Source organism: Microcaecilia unicolor, chromosome 6, assembly GCF_901765095.1.
Source record: "Microcaecilia unicolor chromosome 6, aMicUni1.1, whole genome shotgun sequence".
Taxonomy (NCBI): Eukaryota; Metazoa; Chordata; class Amphibia; order Gymnophiona; family Siphonopidae; genus Microcaecilia; species Microcaecilia unicolor.
This window is the reverse complement of record NC_044036.1, coordinates 313,711,518-313,728,888: the sequence shown is the minus strand read 5'-3', so window position 1 is coordinate 313,728,888 and position 17,371 is coordinate 313,711,518. Positions and strand designations below refer to the sequence as shown.

At 47.4% G+C, this 17,371-nt stretch overlaps 1 long non-coding RNA gene and 1 other non-coding gene across 3 annotated transcripts; both read left to right on the top strand.

The window, feature by feature from the left end:
* The first annotated feature begins 377 nt into the window (after positions 1-377).
* Positions 378-16,833, top strand: LOC115473323. Of its 2 annotated transcripts, none has more exons than XR_003942643.1 (5): positions 378-485; positions 2,589-2,700; positions 3,860-3,997; positions 7,050-7,143; positions 16,700-16,833. It is a non-coding gene; the product is annotated as an uncharacterized LOC115473323 (long non-coding RNA). The 2 variants fall into 2 exon arrangements; XR_003942644.1 differs by lacking the exon at positions 16,700-16,833 and adding an exon at positions 7,668-7,690.
* On the top strand, positions 8,046-8,118 carry LOC115473620. Its single transcript, XR_003942712.1, has one exon. It is a non-coding gene; the product is annotated as a small nucleolar RNA R38 (small nucleolar RNA).
* Positions 16,834-17,371: the final 538 nt, after the last annotated feature.

The window sequence follows — 17,371 nt, the reverse complement described above, 5'->3', positions numbered from 1 at the left end:
AAAAGAGATGAAGTGAAGATGTTACTGGCAATGCCAGTAGATCAGGTGATCTGTAATGCTGCTGGCCCGTGCGTGTATCAAAAGGAGTTTTATGAGACTGGGGCAGCATGACGTCATAAAGCTTAAGCCGTCTCTTCCGCACAACCGCCATATTGGTTGGCGTGCCCTAATCAAATTATCGGCTGCTGCATCCTTGTTGGTAGTATTTTTTTTTTTAATTTAATCTCAGTTAGATGCGGGGGATGGCTTTAACTTTTAAGCGCTATGCCGTCTCCTGTTTTATTAAACCTCCTTGTGTACTCTGAAACTTCCTTGGCAGTGGTGAGTGGCACCTCCGCTTGGATTAATGACCTTGAGTTCTCCAACGGCCAGCCCAGCACTCCTCTGACGCAACTTCCTGTTTCCGGCAAGATGGGAGACAGACCACGTTTTCCAGCGCGAGGGGACGGAGGGAGCACCGGAGAAGGAAAGCCGCAGGATTGTTGGTGGGTAACTCAGGAATGAATTTAACAGTGGGGGACATGCTAGACTGAAGAGAGCGGAAGGTAGAGGGAGAGAGAGAGTAGACCACGGGGAAGTGAGACTGGTCCCCGAATGCACATGAGGAGGGATGCTTGGCATCTTTGTGTTCTTAAGATTGTAAATTTAATAAGGAAGAAAGAAAGATAAGTGGTTAAAGGCAGCCACACTTTGGCAACATATAAGGAATTTCATGTCCCTGTGTTATAAATAAAAATGTTCTAAAAATGTAAATGTAATAGTTTTATTACTTTTGAAAGGGTAGAGTTTAATATTTGCCAAGTTAGTATTACGTGCCGCTTAATGCCTGACTCCCCCTGCGTGCTGTAGATACTTTTTTTTACCGAATCGGTATCTCCTCCCCCCCCCCCCCCCCCCCCCAATTCCCCATGCGTTCTGCATCTCTCCCTCCCTCTCCTTAGTTGCTGGCGCTGATCTACCGCGCGATCATTCCAGACAGGCAAGGCAGTCTTTGGCGGCATTGGGGTGGTCTAAGGTCTTCCCTCTGGCAAAGGAACAGGAAGCTGCTGCAGAGGGGGGCGCCACGCGCCAGATAAAAGGCCCCAAACGCCGCCAAAGGAGGATGCCTGTCTGGCTCGCGTCTCACGCCACGCGGTTGATCAGAGGTTCAGAGACAGCAACTTTGGCGGCAGGGAATGAATGAAGACTGCCGTATTTTATATTCATTTATTTTTACATAGACAACGGTTTGTGCATGTTTGGAAATACAGTAAACTAAAAAACGTCCGGGGGGGTGGAGCTGAAAATGAGCCCAGAGCATCCTGTTCATTATGGCCGTAATTATAACTGAGAAATTCAAAAAGAAGACGGATTAAGCTGCTGGTTTTGAATACACCTAGTTAACTTTAGGATAGGTATTTGGCCTAACTAGACCTAGCAGATTCTCTTTTTCTTGATTGATATCTCTGATCATCAGTGCTGTGCAGTTACAGTTATAACCGTCCTGCGTAACCCTCGCCATGTTTTAGCTGGTTAACTTTTGGCAAGTTAATCTGTCTTCTGTCCCAAAATTGAAAAAGCTACAATTTGCCTGCCTAACTTTCAAACTTAATTATTTTTATTATTATTTATTGCATTTGTACCCCACATTTTCCCACCTATTTGCAGGCTCAATGTGGCTTAAATTGGTGATTCCACGTCAAACTGAGAGCCACTGACTATGATCCGTCTCTAGGTTCCTGAGCAGTCCACAACCAGCCATTATTTCTCAGTGTCCAACCACATACAAAAAAAGAGAGAGAAGTCAGAGCAGGACTAGGCTAGGACTGTGAGCCTTCCCTGCCCGCCCTTGTGCTAGAGTTGGTGAGTCATTGCGCTCTTTTGCTCTTGGGAGGGGGGCTCTGAGAAGCATTTGGTTATTTTTGGTCCAAGTGCAAGAGACAAAGATCAGTACCTCTACAGCAGCTGTAGCCAACCTCAGGAAGGGAATGGGGGTCGGTGTGGGTTGCACTACAAGCACCTTTATTGGGACCGCCAAAGAAAGGCATGGCCTGCAGCGCCTCTCACTAAATCTCAGTGGGTTGAGAGCCAGTTTGAAGAGGGTGGAAGTGGAGTCAGAATAATGAAGGCTGACTGATGGGGATTGAGAACGGAGGGGTTTGGGGTTAGTTGCAGTGTTAGCTAATTAGATAGGTGATGTTAAGCAGTATTATAGCTAAGCTATATGATATTCTTTTTGCTTGAATATCTTGTTTTTGCTCTATTTCTTGAAATTGAAAATAAACATTTTTTTAAAAGTTGTGTGTGCAGGGATAGAGGATATGTTTTACAAAGAGAATGTGTGAGGGGGGTAGCCTTTTATTTTAGTTACACAAATTAGAATGTGCCTGAGTAGCCATTCTAGTCATATCAGAAGGGAAACCCTTCGGTCAGCTGTATCTCTGGAGGACTCCCCTCCACCACCCAGTGATCTGTCCACTTGGTCCAGCAAGGGATCTTTGCCATACACGTGTTTTTTTTTTTTTAACATCATGGCCCTTGCTAGAAAAATAGTGAAAGTCACTGTTCTAGAGCATTCTTATACTCTGAAAGGTTTGCTGCTTCCATAGGAAGAAAATGGCACCAAGACAGCTAAACAGTGGACTTCCCAAACTGCAGCTATATGGATGCCTGCTGCTCAGTTATCAACTTTGGTCGATTTTTACTAACAGAAATTGAGAGGTGAGTGAAAGTTTTAACATAAGCCTATGGTATATTAGTAGCCTGCTTATCTGACATTGCTGCCTGGATGTCCAACCGCCACCTGAAACTGAACATGTCCAAGACCGAGCTCATCGTCTTTCCACCAAAACCCACTTCTCTTCTTCCTCCACTTTCTATCTCAGTTGATAACACCCTCATCCTCCCGTCTCATCTGCCCGCAACCTCGGCGTCATCTTTGACTCCTCCCTCTCCTTCTCTGCGCATATCCAGCAGATAGCCAAGACCTGTCGCTTCTTCCTCTTTAACATCAGCAAAATTCGCCCTTTCCTCTCTGACCACACCACCCGAACTCTCGTCCACTCTCTCATTACCTCTCGCCTTGACTACTGCAACTTACTTCTCACCGGCCTCCCACTTAGCCACCTATCCCCTCTTCAATCTGTTCAGAACTCTGCTGCATGTCTTATATTCCGCTAGAACCGATATACTTGTATCACCCCTCTCCTCAGGTCACTTCACTGGCTTCCGATCAGATACCGCATTCAGTTCAAGCTTCTCCTTCTTACCTACAAATGCACTCAGTCTGCTGCCCCTCACTACCTCTCTACCCTCATCTCCCCTTACGTTCCCACCCGAAACCTCCGTTCACAGGACAAATCCCTTTTCTCATTACCCTTCACCACCACCAACTCCAGGCTCCGCTCATTCTGCCTTGCCTCACCCTATGCTTGGAACAACCTTCCCGAGCCCTTACGCCAAGCCCCCTCCCTGCTCATCTTCAAGTCTTTGCTTAAAGCCCACCTCTTCAATGCTGCATTCGGCACCTAACTCTTACCTTTCAGGAAGTCCAGACTGCCCCAATTTGACTGCCCCTGTCAGACTGACTGTTCACATTTCCTTTAGATTACAGTTCTTTGAGCAGGACCTGTCCTTCTATGTTAAATTGTACAGCGCTGCGTAACCCTAGTAGCGCTTTAGAAATGTTAAGTAGTATTAGCCATCCTGTCAAAGAATATGGAGATTTTAAGGCAGAAATTTACTCCGATGGAAAAATCTGAATGGAGACCACTTAACTTGTGGAATGCGCGTTTTACTGAAGCTCTTCCTTACCAAACAACAAGAAAACTGGATAAAGCTTCGAGTCCAGCTTCCAGTAATGTAATACTTTTGCTTTCAGATTCCAGGGTACTTCTATATTACTGCCTTCTACTTAAGGAAAACGGGTGGGTCAGCAGGAATGAACAATCTTTGCCTTCATGTGATTTCTGTGTTTATTGGCTGATAAAGCCTGGTTACAACTCAGCAGCACAAAATGGTAAGAACAGATGGTAATTCATGCATGTTAAAGTTTGTTTTTTTTTTTTTGTGTGCATTAAAGGACATAAACACCATTTCTATGCAGCCTGTAAATCTTAATTTGCTTGTCATGCAGCATGTGTGTGGTTCAAAGGTACAGGTTTTGCACTTAAGCCGATGATGATGTTTGTTATCCCTGTCTGATAATTCAGCTGTGAGGGAAAAAAATCTTTCTGAGGCTTTCATTTATGACTGCTTTCAAATACACAACTATGCCTGAAACCAAAGGGAATCTGTTCTCCTCTAATTTGTTGGCTGGGGACTTTAGACAGCTGAAAGAAAAATACTAGGTACACCCCAGAGAATTCTATCCAAAAAAAATTAGTTAATACAAAATTACTTTTATTAACTTTCCAAAGGAAAAAGCAGCTATGCATTTGTGTATATGCTACCCACACTAGATTTTTCAGGGGTGGGTAGGCATAAAGATTCTGACAAGGATATGTGGGGAGGGGGGGACATTATCTCCCCCCCCCCCCCATGAAACTGCACTTTGGTTGTGTGCACATCCAGCAAAGTAGGTTCTGGTAGTTCTGAGTGAACTTTGTTTGTTATAAGTAATAACAGAACCAAAAGGGTATATAATATTTCCTGTCTTCGTACTCTGTCCCTTTAAACCCAATTAATACTTGTATCTCCTGCTTCCCTCAGCCTCCTATCACTCAACTTCACATTTTATTTGGTTTTAGTTTGTGCTTTTTAGTAGTAGCTCAAGGTGAGTTACATTTAGGTACACTAGGTATTTCCCTGCTGTGTGCCCTGGCTTACAAGGCCACAAGGAGCCATAGTGGGATTCAAAGCCTGTATTTCACTACATTGTTTATTGGGCATTGCCTAGTACATTGTTTTTTTTCTATATGTATCAAATCCCTGACTAGATGACCTTGGCTGATGAGAAGGATACTTGATGATCACAAAAGGGCAGATTTATCATATCCTTACAGCACCCCTCCAGACCAGCACAGATAAATGGGTTCTGCACCTCTACCAGCAGGTGGAGACTGAGAACTACTTACTTCTAAGTAACCTATAAGTGGGCTGTGCAGTCTCTTCAGTATCCAGCATTTAGAGGGCTGTGCAATCCAGATCTAGTTTTTAGGATTTTAGGGAATTTTTTTTCTCCCCATTATAAAATTAAACAGGATTGTTAGTGGCTCTCAGTGCTGACTCCTTTGCTGGATGGAGGCAGAGGCCCATGGGAGTCTCCTGTGCCTTGGGGAGTGCCAAACCTGGGTGGCTAGATCTCATTCACCCACCTCCCTGACTGGTTAGAGGTGCCTCAGCTGTACCGTGCTAACTGGGGATACTTGACCTTGAGAGACAGTGGGATCTGCCCAACAGTTAAATGGGAAAAAAAAAGCAGCGAACCTCGGTGCTGAATTAGTCCCTTACAGCAGCCTTTTCATTTCTGGGAGAGTCTCCCTGAGTTTGGCAGTCCCCGTGGCCTTGCTTTGGCTTCCTTACTGGTTCAGGTGGTGGCTCTGTCCGGGGCTTGGTTCATGGCAAGCATGTGTCCACTCATCTGGATGTTTCTCTTTTTTTTTTGCTGCTGGTGCACCATATTTGTCCTCCGTTCTGCTCATATCTTCTCCCCTGGGATTTGATCCTAGTCATCAGTTTTGGCATTCCTCTGTTTTGAACTGTTAGGGGATTGCACGATTAAGGATCTTACCTTTAAAGACGGTGCTCTTGGTGGCTGTCAATTTGGCATGTCGTATGTCAGAACTGCAAGCTCTCTCATGCAGGGAGTTTTCCCTTCCTTATGTGTTCTAAGGAACGAGTGGTTCTTCAGCCTGTATTGTCTTTCATCCCTAAGGTAGTTTCTGCATTTCATGTCAATCGGTCCGTTTTGCTATCTGTGTTGGGGGCTCGTGATGATACTGTGGAGCAGTGGAAGTTGGATGTTCGAAGGGCTTTGCACCTATATCTATAGAGGATGCAGGAATTTCATCGTTCAGATTCTGTCCTGCTCGGTGGTAGCTTAAGAGGTGAAGCAGATCTGAGGCCACGATTGCTCACCGGATTAAGGGAATGGTGGCTTTGGCTTATCGTAAAAAAAAACAACCCCAAAAAAGCCACTTCCTGCATTCCTCAAAGCTCATTCCACAAGGGGGCAGTGTCGTCATATTTGCATTCCTTTTTTCACTTTTGATTAGATGTACAGGCACATCAGGATGTGCCTTTTGGGGCATGTGTACTGCAGATGGGATTGGCAGGGTCCCATCTGTAATGGTCACTGCTTTAGTACTTCCCATTCGTCTGTGCCATTCTGAAAGGACGCTATAGGAGAAGAAATTAGGTCTTATCTGCTAAATTTCCTTTCTTTTAGTTCCTCCAGACTGGCACAGAACCCACCTTTTGGATGAATTTTGTATGATGTGTTCTAAGTTGTTGGGATTTCTCTCTGTGATTGGGCATGAGCAGCACCACATGGTCTTCTGGGTTAGCTGGAGGATTGTCAGCTCTGAGAGGAACGTGGAAGGTTAGGTTGTTGCTCTCGGGTGTTGGTGCGAGGGTATCTGCTTGGCTATTTGAAGACTGACTCTAGAAGGACTGCACAGCCCACTTACAGGTTACTTAGAAGTCAGTGGTTCTCAGTTTCCACCTGCTGGTAGAGGTGCATAACCCATTCGTCTGTGCTGGTCTGAACGAGCTAAAAAGAAAATTAGCAGGGAAGACCTAATTTCCTCTTCCAGTGCAAAACTCGCTTGGGTTTCACACTGGCAAATTTCCCATTGAAAATAACTAGGATTTCTATTAGAATAAAAAACAGAGTAAGAGGCATCCTTCTGTTAGGACTTTTTCCATGAAACCGTTGCACCTAGTAGGTTGTCTACCTAGAATCCTGTGTGTTTTACCATGAAGTTGGTAAGTAATTGGGAAAACTTAAAGGATGACTTTACCTAGCTGAGAGAAATGCCTATGGTTTTATTTGTGTATCAGTAATTGAGCATTTATCTTTGATCAAATTATCTTCAGGCAACGCTGCTTCTCTTTTGTCTTTCCCCTAGCCCCCTTTTACAGTGAGTAAAATCATGTGTTCAAGCTTCCTCTGACACCGGAGACCTAAGAGCTTTCAAGTTGCCACTTCTGGATTTGCCACAGGTAGGTTAGCAGGAGACCAGAACCAAGTAAACTTCACAACCTTTTTAAAACTGAATTTACATCTATTGTACTTTTTATGAAGCAAAACTTGTTTTATTACATGTGACTTTTGGGATGGGTAGGATTGTTTAGTGGTCTGATCCTTTTTTTTTTTTTCTGGGGGGGGGGGGGCTAGAATGAATAAGTGGAAAAGACAATTTACACATCATATTCGGAAACTTAAATTGTCAGCAATTTGTTTAAAGTATTGTGTACAGGCTAGTTCTCCCTTTAAAACTTTGCTTGTAAAACTTTTATATCCTATATAAGATCATTGGTCTGAGACAGCCAAGGTGGATATGACTTAATTGTGGTCCAGTTTCGTAGGGCATTGTTCATAATACTGCTAGTTTGTACACTAGAAACTTTCTGAACTGCTGCAAAGAATTGGGGGGTGGGGAGTGAAAAGAAAATACATGACTAGCTTTACACTACAACTGTTTGGTTACGTACTGAGTGACTTTTTTTTCTGTCCCTTGCTGTAGGGGAATATTAACAGTAAACAGTTACTACTACTTAACATTTCTAAAGCGCTACTAGGGTTACGTAGCGCTGTACAGTTTTAACATGGAAGGACAGTCCCTGCTCAAGGAGCTTACAGTCTAAAGACAGGTGTAAATCTAGAGACAAGTGTACAATCTAAAAGACAAGTGTAGAGTTGATCTGATAGGGCATACTATATTTCTCGAAAGGTTAGGTGCCGAAAGCAGCATTGAAGAGGTGAGTTTTAAGCAGAGATTTGAAGATGGGTAGGGAGGGGGCCATGTCATTGGCGGTGTTTGGGTGCTGAGTCTGAGGTATGTACTTGGATTTTATTTGTCATTTCTTCTCTCCAGTGGTTGAATTGATGGGCAATTTCCATGCTGAGCCAATGATGTGCTGTTATCCCTGTCTGAACATTCAGCTATGAAGGGAAAATTCTTTTCTGAGGCTTAAGCTCTGTCCACAAGTTCTCCCCTTTTTTTTTTTTACAGTTCACTAGGTATTATATTTGTAGGTTTTTCTTTTTACATTGGATAGTTAGTGTAAGAGCATGAAAGGCAGCAAGGTGACAAGTGTGAAGCTTAAAATAACACTAGCAGTAGCTCTTTGCATAATAGGTTTTTGGTTTCTCACATCATGAAATGAGCATTTCCATATCATCAAGCTGATCAATCCATAGACTGGTGGGTTGTGTCCATCTACCAGCAGGTGGAGATAGAGAGCAAACTTTTGCCTCCCTATATGTGGTCATGTGCTGCCGGAAACTCCTCAGTATGTTCTCTATCTCAGCAGGTGGTGGTCACACACAGCAGCAGCTCTGGCTAGGCCTCCAAGCCTAATCCTTAGGTTTTGTTGAGGCCTGGGGTTGAGGGCTCTTTTGAGCAAGTGCAAACCTGGTGGTGCCAGGTCCCTCCTATTCTCCCCCCTCCCGCTGGCTCCGTTAAAAAAAAAAAAAAAAAAAATTTAAACGTCCTTAAAGGCGTTTATTTCGATGTTTATTTAAACGTTCATTGCAGCTACTCACTGGGACACCAGTTCGTTACAGCTCGGAGCGGCAAGCAGGTAATTTTACCTTTTTATAGCGGGCAGGGGGTTCCCCGATTCTTCTCCTCGTGGCATATGGCGTCGGAGGGCGAGGGCGCAAAGGGTCGCTCCCCGGATCGCTGGAGCGCTTCTAGAGGGGATGCGGGGGTTTTACAGCCTGATTCGCCCTCGATGGGTGACAGTTTAGTGACCGATGAATGTCCCGGTCCTTCCTCTGGCGTGGCGGTTTTTCCCGCCATAAACGCCCATCCCCCGCTCCTCGCCTCCGCCATCTTGGCCGGCCACGCGGCTCGGACGGCTTCTTCGTGGGCCGCCCTTGAGGTTGGAGACATTAATGCCATGAACGCCCTTAATTTGGGCGACGGCACAAAAGCGGCTAAAGTTAAGCGCCGTTCTTCCCGCGCGGCTCCTTCGCGGAGTGTCGCACCGGACGCCATTTTGGATGCGCAGCATGTCTCTCCCCCGCTCTTGCGAGCGCCGGTTGAGGGTGCGTCTAGGGCTGTTGCCCAGGCTGCGGAAGTGCACAGTCTGGGGGGTTTCTTCCCCGAGTTTGTTTTGCTGCTGCATCAGGCTTTCCTCATGCAAAACGCTGCCCCTGCTCCCTCTTGTGGTAAAGAGGTTGAGGTTCCCAGAGGTAAACGCCCTCGGGTTGATTCCCAGGCCTTGGAGGACTTTGTCTCCTCCGATGTAGATGAGGGCAGCGTGTCTGAGGTCTCCCAACGGTCCTTTGCGGATTCCTTGGAGGAGATAGATCCCCGCTCGGATGGAGCGGATGACCCCTCTGCAGCGCGGCTTTTTAGCCCAGAGGATTTGCCCAACCTGTTGTTACAGGCCATGGACACTTTGAAGATTTCCTCTCCGGAGGACGTCTCTCCCTCAGCCCCTGTTGGCTCTGCCATTATGCTGGGGACGAAGCGCCCGCCTAGAACCTTCCACGTGCATGATGCCATGCACACCTTAATTTCGGCTCAATGGGATGTCCCGGAAGCGAGCCTTAAAGTGGCTAGGGCTATGTCCCGCCTCTATCCTTTGGCTGTGAGTGAACGTGAGGCCTATCTGTGGCCTACCGTGGATTCTTTAATCACTGCGGTGACTAAGAAAACGGCTTTGCCGGTGGAAGGTGGCACGGCCCTAAAGGACGCCCAAGACAGAAGATTGGAGGCGGCCTTAAGGTCGTCCTTTGAGGCGGCTGCTTTAAGTTTGCAGGCCTCAGTTTGCGGCTCCTATGTGGCCAGGGCATGCCTGACTATGGTGCAGCGGGCTTCCCCCTCGGATCATTCCTTGAGGGCTGATTGGCCGGCCCTGGAATCGGGCTTAGCCTATTTGGCAGACTTGCTGTATGATGTCTTGAGGGCCTCAGCTAAAGTCATGGCTCAGACAATCTCTGCGCGGCGGTGGCTTTGGCTGAAACATTGGTCTGCTGACCACGCCTCTAAATCCCGCCTGGCTAGATTGCCTTTTAAAGGCAAGCTGCTCTTTGGGGTCGAGCTGACAAAATCGTGACCGATCTCGGCACGTCTAAGGGCAAGAAATTACCAGAGGTCAGGGCTCGGGCTAGTACTCGTCCCGGTACCTTCAGAGGACGGTTGCAGGAAGCCCGTCGGTACCACCCGGGCAAGTCGGGCTCCTCTGCCCCTTCTTCCTTCAAGAGGAATTTCTCCCCCAAGCAGCATTCCTTTCGCAGAGACCGCCGTCCCGGAGGTGCTCCCTCCGGTCCTCCCCCAGGGTCTCGTACCCAATGACGGGGCCTTGGTCCACGCCCCAGTGCAGATTGGAGGACGGCTGTCCTCGTTTCTGGGCGAGTGGACCACAATAACTTCAGACGCGTGAGTGCTGGAAGTCATCAGAGACGGCTACAAGCTAGAGTTCTGCTGACCCTTAAAAGACGGGTTCGTACTCTCTCCCTGCAAGTCTCCGGTCAAAGCTGTGGCAGTGCAGCAGACCTTGGACAATCTGATCCGCCTGGGCGCGGTCGTTCCGGTGCCAGAAAGTCAGCTTGGCAAGGGACGTTACTCCATTTACTTTGTGGTACCAAAGAAAGGAGGTTCTGTCCGGCCTATCCTCGACCTCAAAGGGGTCAATCGGGCCTTGAAAGTGCGGCACTTTCGCATGGAGACTCTCCGCTCTGTTATAGCGGCAGTGAAGGCAGGAGAGTTCCTGGCATCCTTGGACATCAAGGAAGCGTACCTGCATATTCCCATCTGGCCTCCTCATCAACGCTTTCTGCGTTTTGCAGTCCTGGGACGACACTTCCAGTTCAGAGCCCTCCCATTCGGGTTGGCTACTGCTCCGCGGACCTTTTCCAAAGTAATGGTGGTCATCGCGGCCTTCCTACCAAAGGAAGGGGTACAAGTCCATCCTTATCTGGACGACTGGTTGATCCGAGCCCCCTCTTATGCAGAGTGCGGCAAAGCTGTGAACCGGGTAGTTGCTCTTGCTCCCTGGGATGGATCATCAACTGGGAGAAGAGCCAGCTGCGCCCGACTCAGTCCCTGGAGTACCTGGGAGTTCGATTCGACACCCAAGTGGGCAGAGTGTTCCTGCCAGACAATCGGATTGTCAAACTTCAGGCCCAAGTGGACCAGTTCCTAGTAGCCTCTCCTCCTCGGGCTTGGGACTATGTGCAGCTGTTGGGCTCTATGACGGCCACGATGGAAGTAGTGCCCTGGGCCAGGGCTCATATGAGACCACTTCAACAATCTTTGCTGCGGCGCTGGACTCCGATGTCGGAGGATTATGCTGTGCGCCTTCCCTTGGACACAGCAGTGCGCAAGGCGCTGAGCTGGTGGATGCAGACAGACAAGTTGTCTGCGGGAGTGCCTCTGGTGACCCCAGAGTGGATTGCCGTCACGACGGACGCCTCTTTGTCGGGCTGGGGAGCCCACTGCTTGGGAAGGACAGCGCAGGGGCTCTGGTCTCCTGCAGAGGCAAAGTGGTCTATCAACCTCCTGGAACTCAGAGCCATTCGGTTGGCGCTTTTGGAGTTCATCCCGGTACTGGTGTTGAAGCCTGTACGGGTCCTGTCAGACAATGCCACGGCTGTGGCCTATGTCAACCGCCAGGGAGGTACCAAGAGCGCCCCTCTAGCCAAGGAGGCTATGAATCTTTGCCAGTGGGCGGAAGCGAACCTGGAGCAGCTTTCAGCGGCCCACATTGCCGGAGTCATGAATGTCAAGGCGGACTTTCTCAATCGCCATACCTTGGAGCCCGGAGAGTGGCAACTATCTGCTCAGGCGTTCTTGGACATCACGAAGCGCTGGGGCCAGCCGAGCCTAGATCTGATGGCGTCATCGGCCAATTGCCAAGTGCTGCGCTTTTTCAGCAGAGGACGGGACCCTCGATCCCTGGGAGTAGATGCTCTTCTCCAACAGTGGTCGACACAAGAGCTCCTCTATGTGTTCCCGCCCTGGCCCATGTTGGGCAGGGTGCTAGACCGGGTGGCAAAGCATCCCGGCAGGGTAATCCTGGTGGGTCCGGATTGGCCCAGACGTCCCTGGTATGCGGACTTGATCAGGCTCTCAGTCGACGATCCTCTGCGGCTGTCAGTGGAGCAGGGCCTGTTACATCAGGGTCCCGTGGTGATGGAGGATCCCTCCCCCTTTGGTCTTACGGCCTGGCTATTGAGCGGCAGCGTCTGAGGAAGAAGAGCTTCTCAGACAAGGTCATCGCCACTATGCTAAGAGCGAGGAAGCGCTCTACTTCTACTGCTTACGCCAGGGTTTGGCGTATCTTTGCAGCGTGGTGTGAAGCAGGCTCACTTTCTCCCTTCACTGCTCCAATTTCTTCAGTGTTGGTGTTCCTGCAAGAAGTTCTGGAGAAAGGCCTGTCGCTCAGTTCCCTTAAAGTCCAGGTAGCGGCTCTGGCTTGCTTCAGGGGCCGCCTGAAGGGTGCTTCCCTGGCTTCGCAGCCAGATGTGGTGCGCTTTCTCAAGGGAGTTAATCACCTGCGCCCTCCTCTGCACTCAGTGGTGCCTGCGTGGAATCTCAACCTGGTGCTAAGAGCATTGCAGAAGCCGCCTTTTGAACCCTTGTCAAGGGCATCTCTGAAAGACCTGACGTGGAAAGCAGTCTTTTTGGTGGCTATCACTTCAGCCAGAAGAGTTTCCGAGCTCCAGGCGCTCTCATGTCGAGAGCCTGTTCTGCAGTTCTCTGAGGCAGGAGTGACTATTCGCACAGTGCCTTCCTTTCTGCCCAAGATTGTTTCTCGCTTCCATGTGAATCAGCAGCTCTGTCTCCCTTCCTTTCGTAGGGAGGACTACCCAGAGGAGTACTCTGCTCTTAAATATCTGGATGTGAGGCGAGTCATCATCAGATACTTGGAAGTGACCAATGATTTCCGGAAATCGGATCATCTGTTTGTCCTGTTTGCAGGTCCTCGTAAGGGTCTGCAGGCTGCTAAGCCTACAGTGGCAAGATGGGTCAAGGAAGCCATTGCAGCGGCTTATGTGGCCGCAAGGAAGGTGCCGCCTATCCAGCTGAAGGCTCACTCCACGAGAGCTCAGTCGGCCTCGATGGCAGAGGCCGGATCCGTCTCCTTGGAAGAGATATGCAAGGCGGCAACTTGGGCTTCGGCTCATACATTCTCCAAGCATTATCGTTTGACGGTGGCTGCACGGGCGGAGGCCCGGTTTGGAGCTTCAGTGTTGAGGTCAGGGATTTCAATGTCCCGCCCTGGGTGAGTACTGCTTCGGTACATCCCACCAGTCTATGGATTGATCAGCTTGATGATATGGAAGGTAAAATTAAGTATAATCATACCTGATAATTTTCTTTCCATTAATCATAGCTGATCAATCCATAGCCCCTCCCAGATATCTGTACTGTTTTTATTCTGGTTGCATTTCAGGTTCAAGTTTAGTTTTCAGTTACTTCAGAAAGACTTCGTGTTCAAGTTTTTTCACTTGGATTCTTCAAGAGTTGAGACAAGTTTGTGTTACAGTGAGCTGCTGCATTCCTCTCCCCCCCGTTTTACGGGGCTGGATTGAGACATAAATTCTGCCGGCACTCCCTCCCGCTTCGTGCGGCTGTAGGGCAGCTTTGTACCCCTCCCGCTTCGGCGGTGTTAGGGTCAGTCAGCTCCTCCCGCGGTTGCGGTTGCAGGATAAGCCAGATCCCCCCGCATCGGCGGGTGTGGTGTCCCTCCCCCGCTCCGCGGGGATGAGCTGGACGGATTCCCCTCCCCCACTTGTGTGGGGATAAGCTGGGTTAATTCCCCTCCCCCGTTTCGGCGGTGGTGAGCTGGGCAGAGTGTCCCTTCGTGGGTGTAATTCTCTAAGTGCTGAGTCCTGTGGATGGAGCTTTGATATCGACATACTGAGGAGTTTCCGGCAGCACATGACCACATATAGGGAGGCAAAAGTTTGCTCTCTATCTCCACCTGCTGGTAGATGGACACAACCCACCAGTCTATGGATTGATCAGCTATGATTAATGGAAAGAAAATTATCAGGTATGATTATACATAATTTTACCTTCAGAACTTGTTTTGAAAGCTCTTTAGTTTATGCCCACCGTTCATGAATGTAAGTAAATCAGGTAATATTGTGCCAATTTGATCAGAGCCTACTGCAGCCATTGCAGCGCTATCTGTAAAACATGAAAATCAGGTTTTGATTAGTCTGAATTCTGCATTGGTTTCCTTGTGAGCTACGCAAGGTAGGTATTGCAAACAGGCAGTTGTATTTTCCCTGTAAAGCAATCATTTGGACAGACTGCAGACTGCACTTTTCTTTTTTGGGGGGGGGGGGGGGGAGATTGGATTTTGGCATCAGAAACCTTCATTTGCAGCCCCCCCCCCCCCCAAGCATTCCTAGCCTAGGGGGGGGGCTATACATCAGGGCTCTTTCAGAACCCTGCATGGGCCATAAATCGGCCAGTAGATATCAACCTTTAAGAAGTCTTGGATCTAAATCCAGTCATATGTAGCCTGAATTTACATTCCTAACATAGTAGATGACGGCAGAAAAAGACCTGCACGGTCCATCTAGTCTGCCCACGATAAACTCGTATGTGTATACCTTACCTTGATTTGTACCTGTCTTTTTCAGGGCACAGACCGTATAAGTCTGTCCAGCAGTATTTCCCGCCTCCCAACCACCAGTCCCGTCTCCCATCACCGGCTCTGGCACAGACCCCGTATAAGTCTGCCCTCCTCTATCCTAGCCTCTCAACCTCCAACCCCTCTTCCCCCCCCGCCTGAACAGACTCCTTGCTATAACAGGGAGATTGGAGCTACAGAATGTAAATTTGGACAGACCTCAACTCTGTTGGTCTGAAAAGGTGACCTAATGGCAGGGAGTCTCAGTAAAAATGTACCACTTCTGACTCCAGCTTCAAAATAATTTACCATATATTACATTATAATTTATTATTTTATACTTTTTTTTTGTCTTAGATCTAAAGTACTGGTAAATGTTCTAGATCCAGAACAAAAAAAAAAAAATAAAGCCTAATATCAATGGATAGTAGAAAAAGGAGTAGGAGTTGAAGGTTTGGTGTATTGACTCAGCCCAGGATAACAGAGCTGTGGTTCAGGCTGCAGAGTTCTGCATTTGGGTTTAGAAATTGAGGGTTGGGCAGACTGGATGGACTGTACAGGTCCTTTTTTTTTTTGTTACATTTGTACCCCGCGCTTTCCCACTCATGGCAGGCTCAATGCGGCTTACATGGGGCAATGGAGGGTTAAGTGACTTGCCCAGAGTCACAAGGAGCTGCCTGTGCCTGAAGTGAGAATCGAACTCAGTTCCTCAGAACCAAAGTCCACCACTCTAACCACTAGGCCACTCCTCCACTGTTGCTACTATTTGAGATTCTACATGGAATGTTGCTATTCCACTAGCAACGTTCCATGTAGAAGTCGGCCCTTGCAGATCACCAATGTGGCCGCGCAGGCTTCTACATGGAATGTTGCTAGTGGAATAGCAACATTCCATGTAGAATCGCCAATAGTAGCAACATTCCATGTAGAATCTCCAATAGTATCTATTTTATTTTTGTTACATTTGTACCCTGCGCTTTCCCACTCATGGCAGGCTTACATGGGGCAATGGAGGGTTAAGTGACTTGCCCAGAGTCACAAGGAGCTGCCTGTGCCTGAAGTGGGAATCGAACTCAGTTCCTCAGTTCCCCAGGACCAAAGTCCACCACCCTAACCACTAGGCCACTCCTCCACTCCTTTATCTGCTGTCATGTAATATATTACTATGTGGTGTGACGTAGCAGACATATGGTGTCTGTTGTGTCATTGATGTGGAAGGAGAGTGCTACAGTAAAAGGTGCACACCACATTCATTTATTCCTCCCCAAAAAGTGTTAAGTAAAAGTAGTGGAAGAAAAAAAAATCTAAAATGGAACTGAATAGTAGAGCCAAGAAATGAGCTGCTTGAGTATACAGCAAGTACTGGGTTAAACTAACCCCTTCATATCAACAGTAGCCCTGGAGGATGAGAGCAGTTAGGGGAGGAAAAATGTGACTGAGCAGTTTTACAAAAGAAATGAAGAATATGTATTAGTTCCTGTTGTCACTTTCAGTGTTTGCTCGTAGCCATGCAGAGAGTTGCTTTTAAAATTTGGATGTGGTTTTAACCTCTAGCGTTTGACAAGTTGCTGGTTCTACAAAAAAGTATGAACATAGTGACAAGGAGTCGAGCTGGAATATGTGGCCTAGTCTGAAAATGAACTACATAGTAGATGACGGCAGAAAAAGACCTGCACGTTCCAGCCAGTCTGCCCAACAAGATAAACTCATATGTGCTACTTTATATGTATACCTGACCATGATTTGTATCTGCCATTTTCAGGGCACAGACCGTAGAAGTCTGCCCAACCACCGGCTCTGCCTCCCAATCTCGGCTTAACTAGGAGTTATATTGCACCATATAATTCTTTGTGAGCACTATTGTAAAAATCACTAAGATAATCTTAGTGTCTTTTCAAAAGAACAGTTATTTGGTATGGCTTGCGTCTAATCAAATGTGTTTATTTTCCTTTAGGTCTGAGCTTTTTGCCCTGTGGTCATGATTGCAACACTTCTGCAGAAGCTGCTAAAATTATAGCAGTTCTATGGCATATTTTCATATTAAATTATACATTTTATTTTTGCATAATAAAGCATATTCCTAACTCATTTGTGTCTGGCAAATGTTTGAGTCTGGGTGGTGGGGAAATATGATTGGTGATAATTGCAGAGAGGGGGAAGGAAGTGGCATTATAAAACAACCCCCCACACCTATGTCAACAAATTTTGCTGCTTTTTTTTGTTGTTGCTTTTGTTAGGGTTTGTCTTAAATGCTTTATGTTCAGGCTGGTATTTAACTGTTATGGGGGGGAGGGGGTAATAGAATTACAGCTTTCTGCCTGAAGTGAGAGTGAATTTTTCAGTTGAAGGCTCTACATGGTGGAATTGTCAAAAATGCAACTCGTGTTCAAAAAGACATGTAAATTCCCTTTTTGCTCTAGGTCTGCTTTTAGGTGATGTGTTCATTTGTACTGGTTTTATAGGAATATATACTACATTTTGGATTCTATCAATACAAAGTTGCTCATGTTGACATACAAAACAAAGCAACCCAGCCTTTTCATTAAACAGAAATTAAATGAAACTGGACATGATCTTTTATCATTTAAAGTAATTAAAACAGCAATTCCATATCATCAAGCTGATC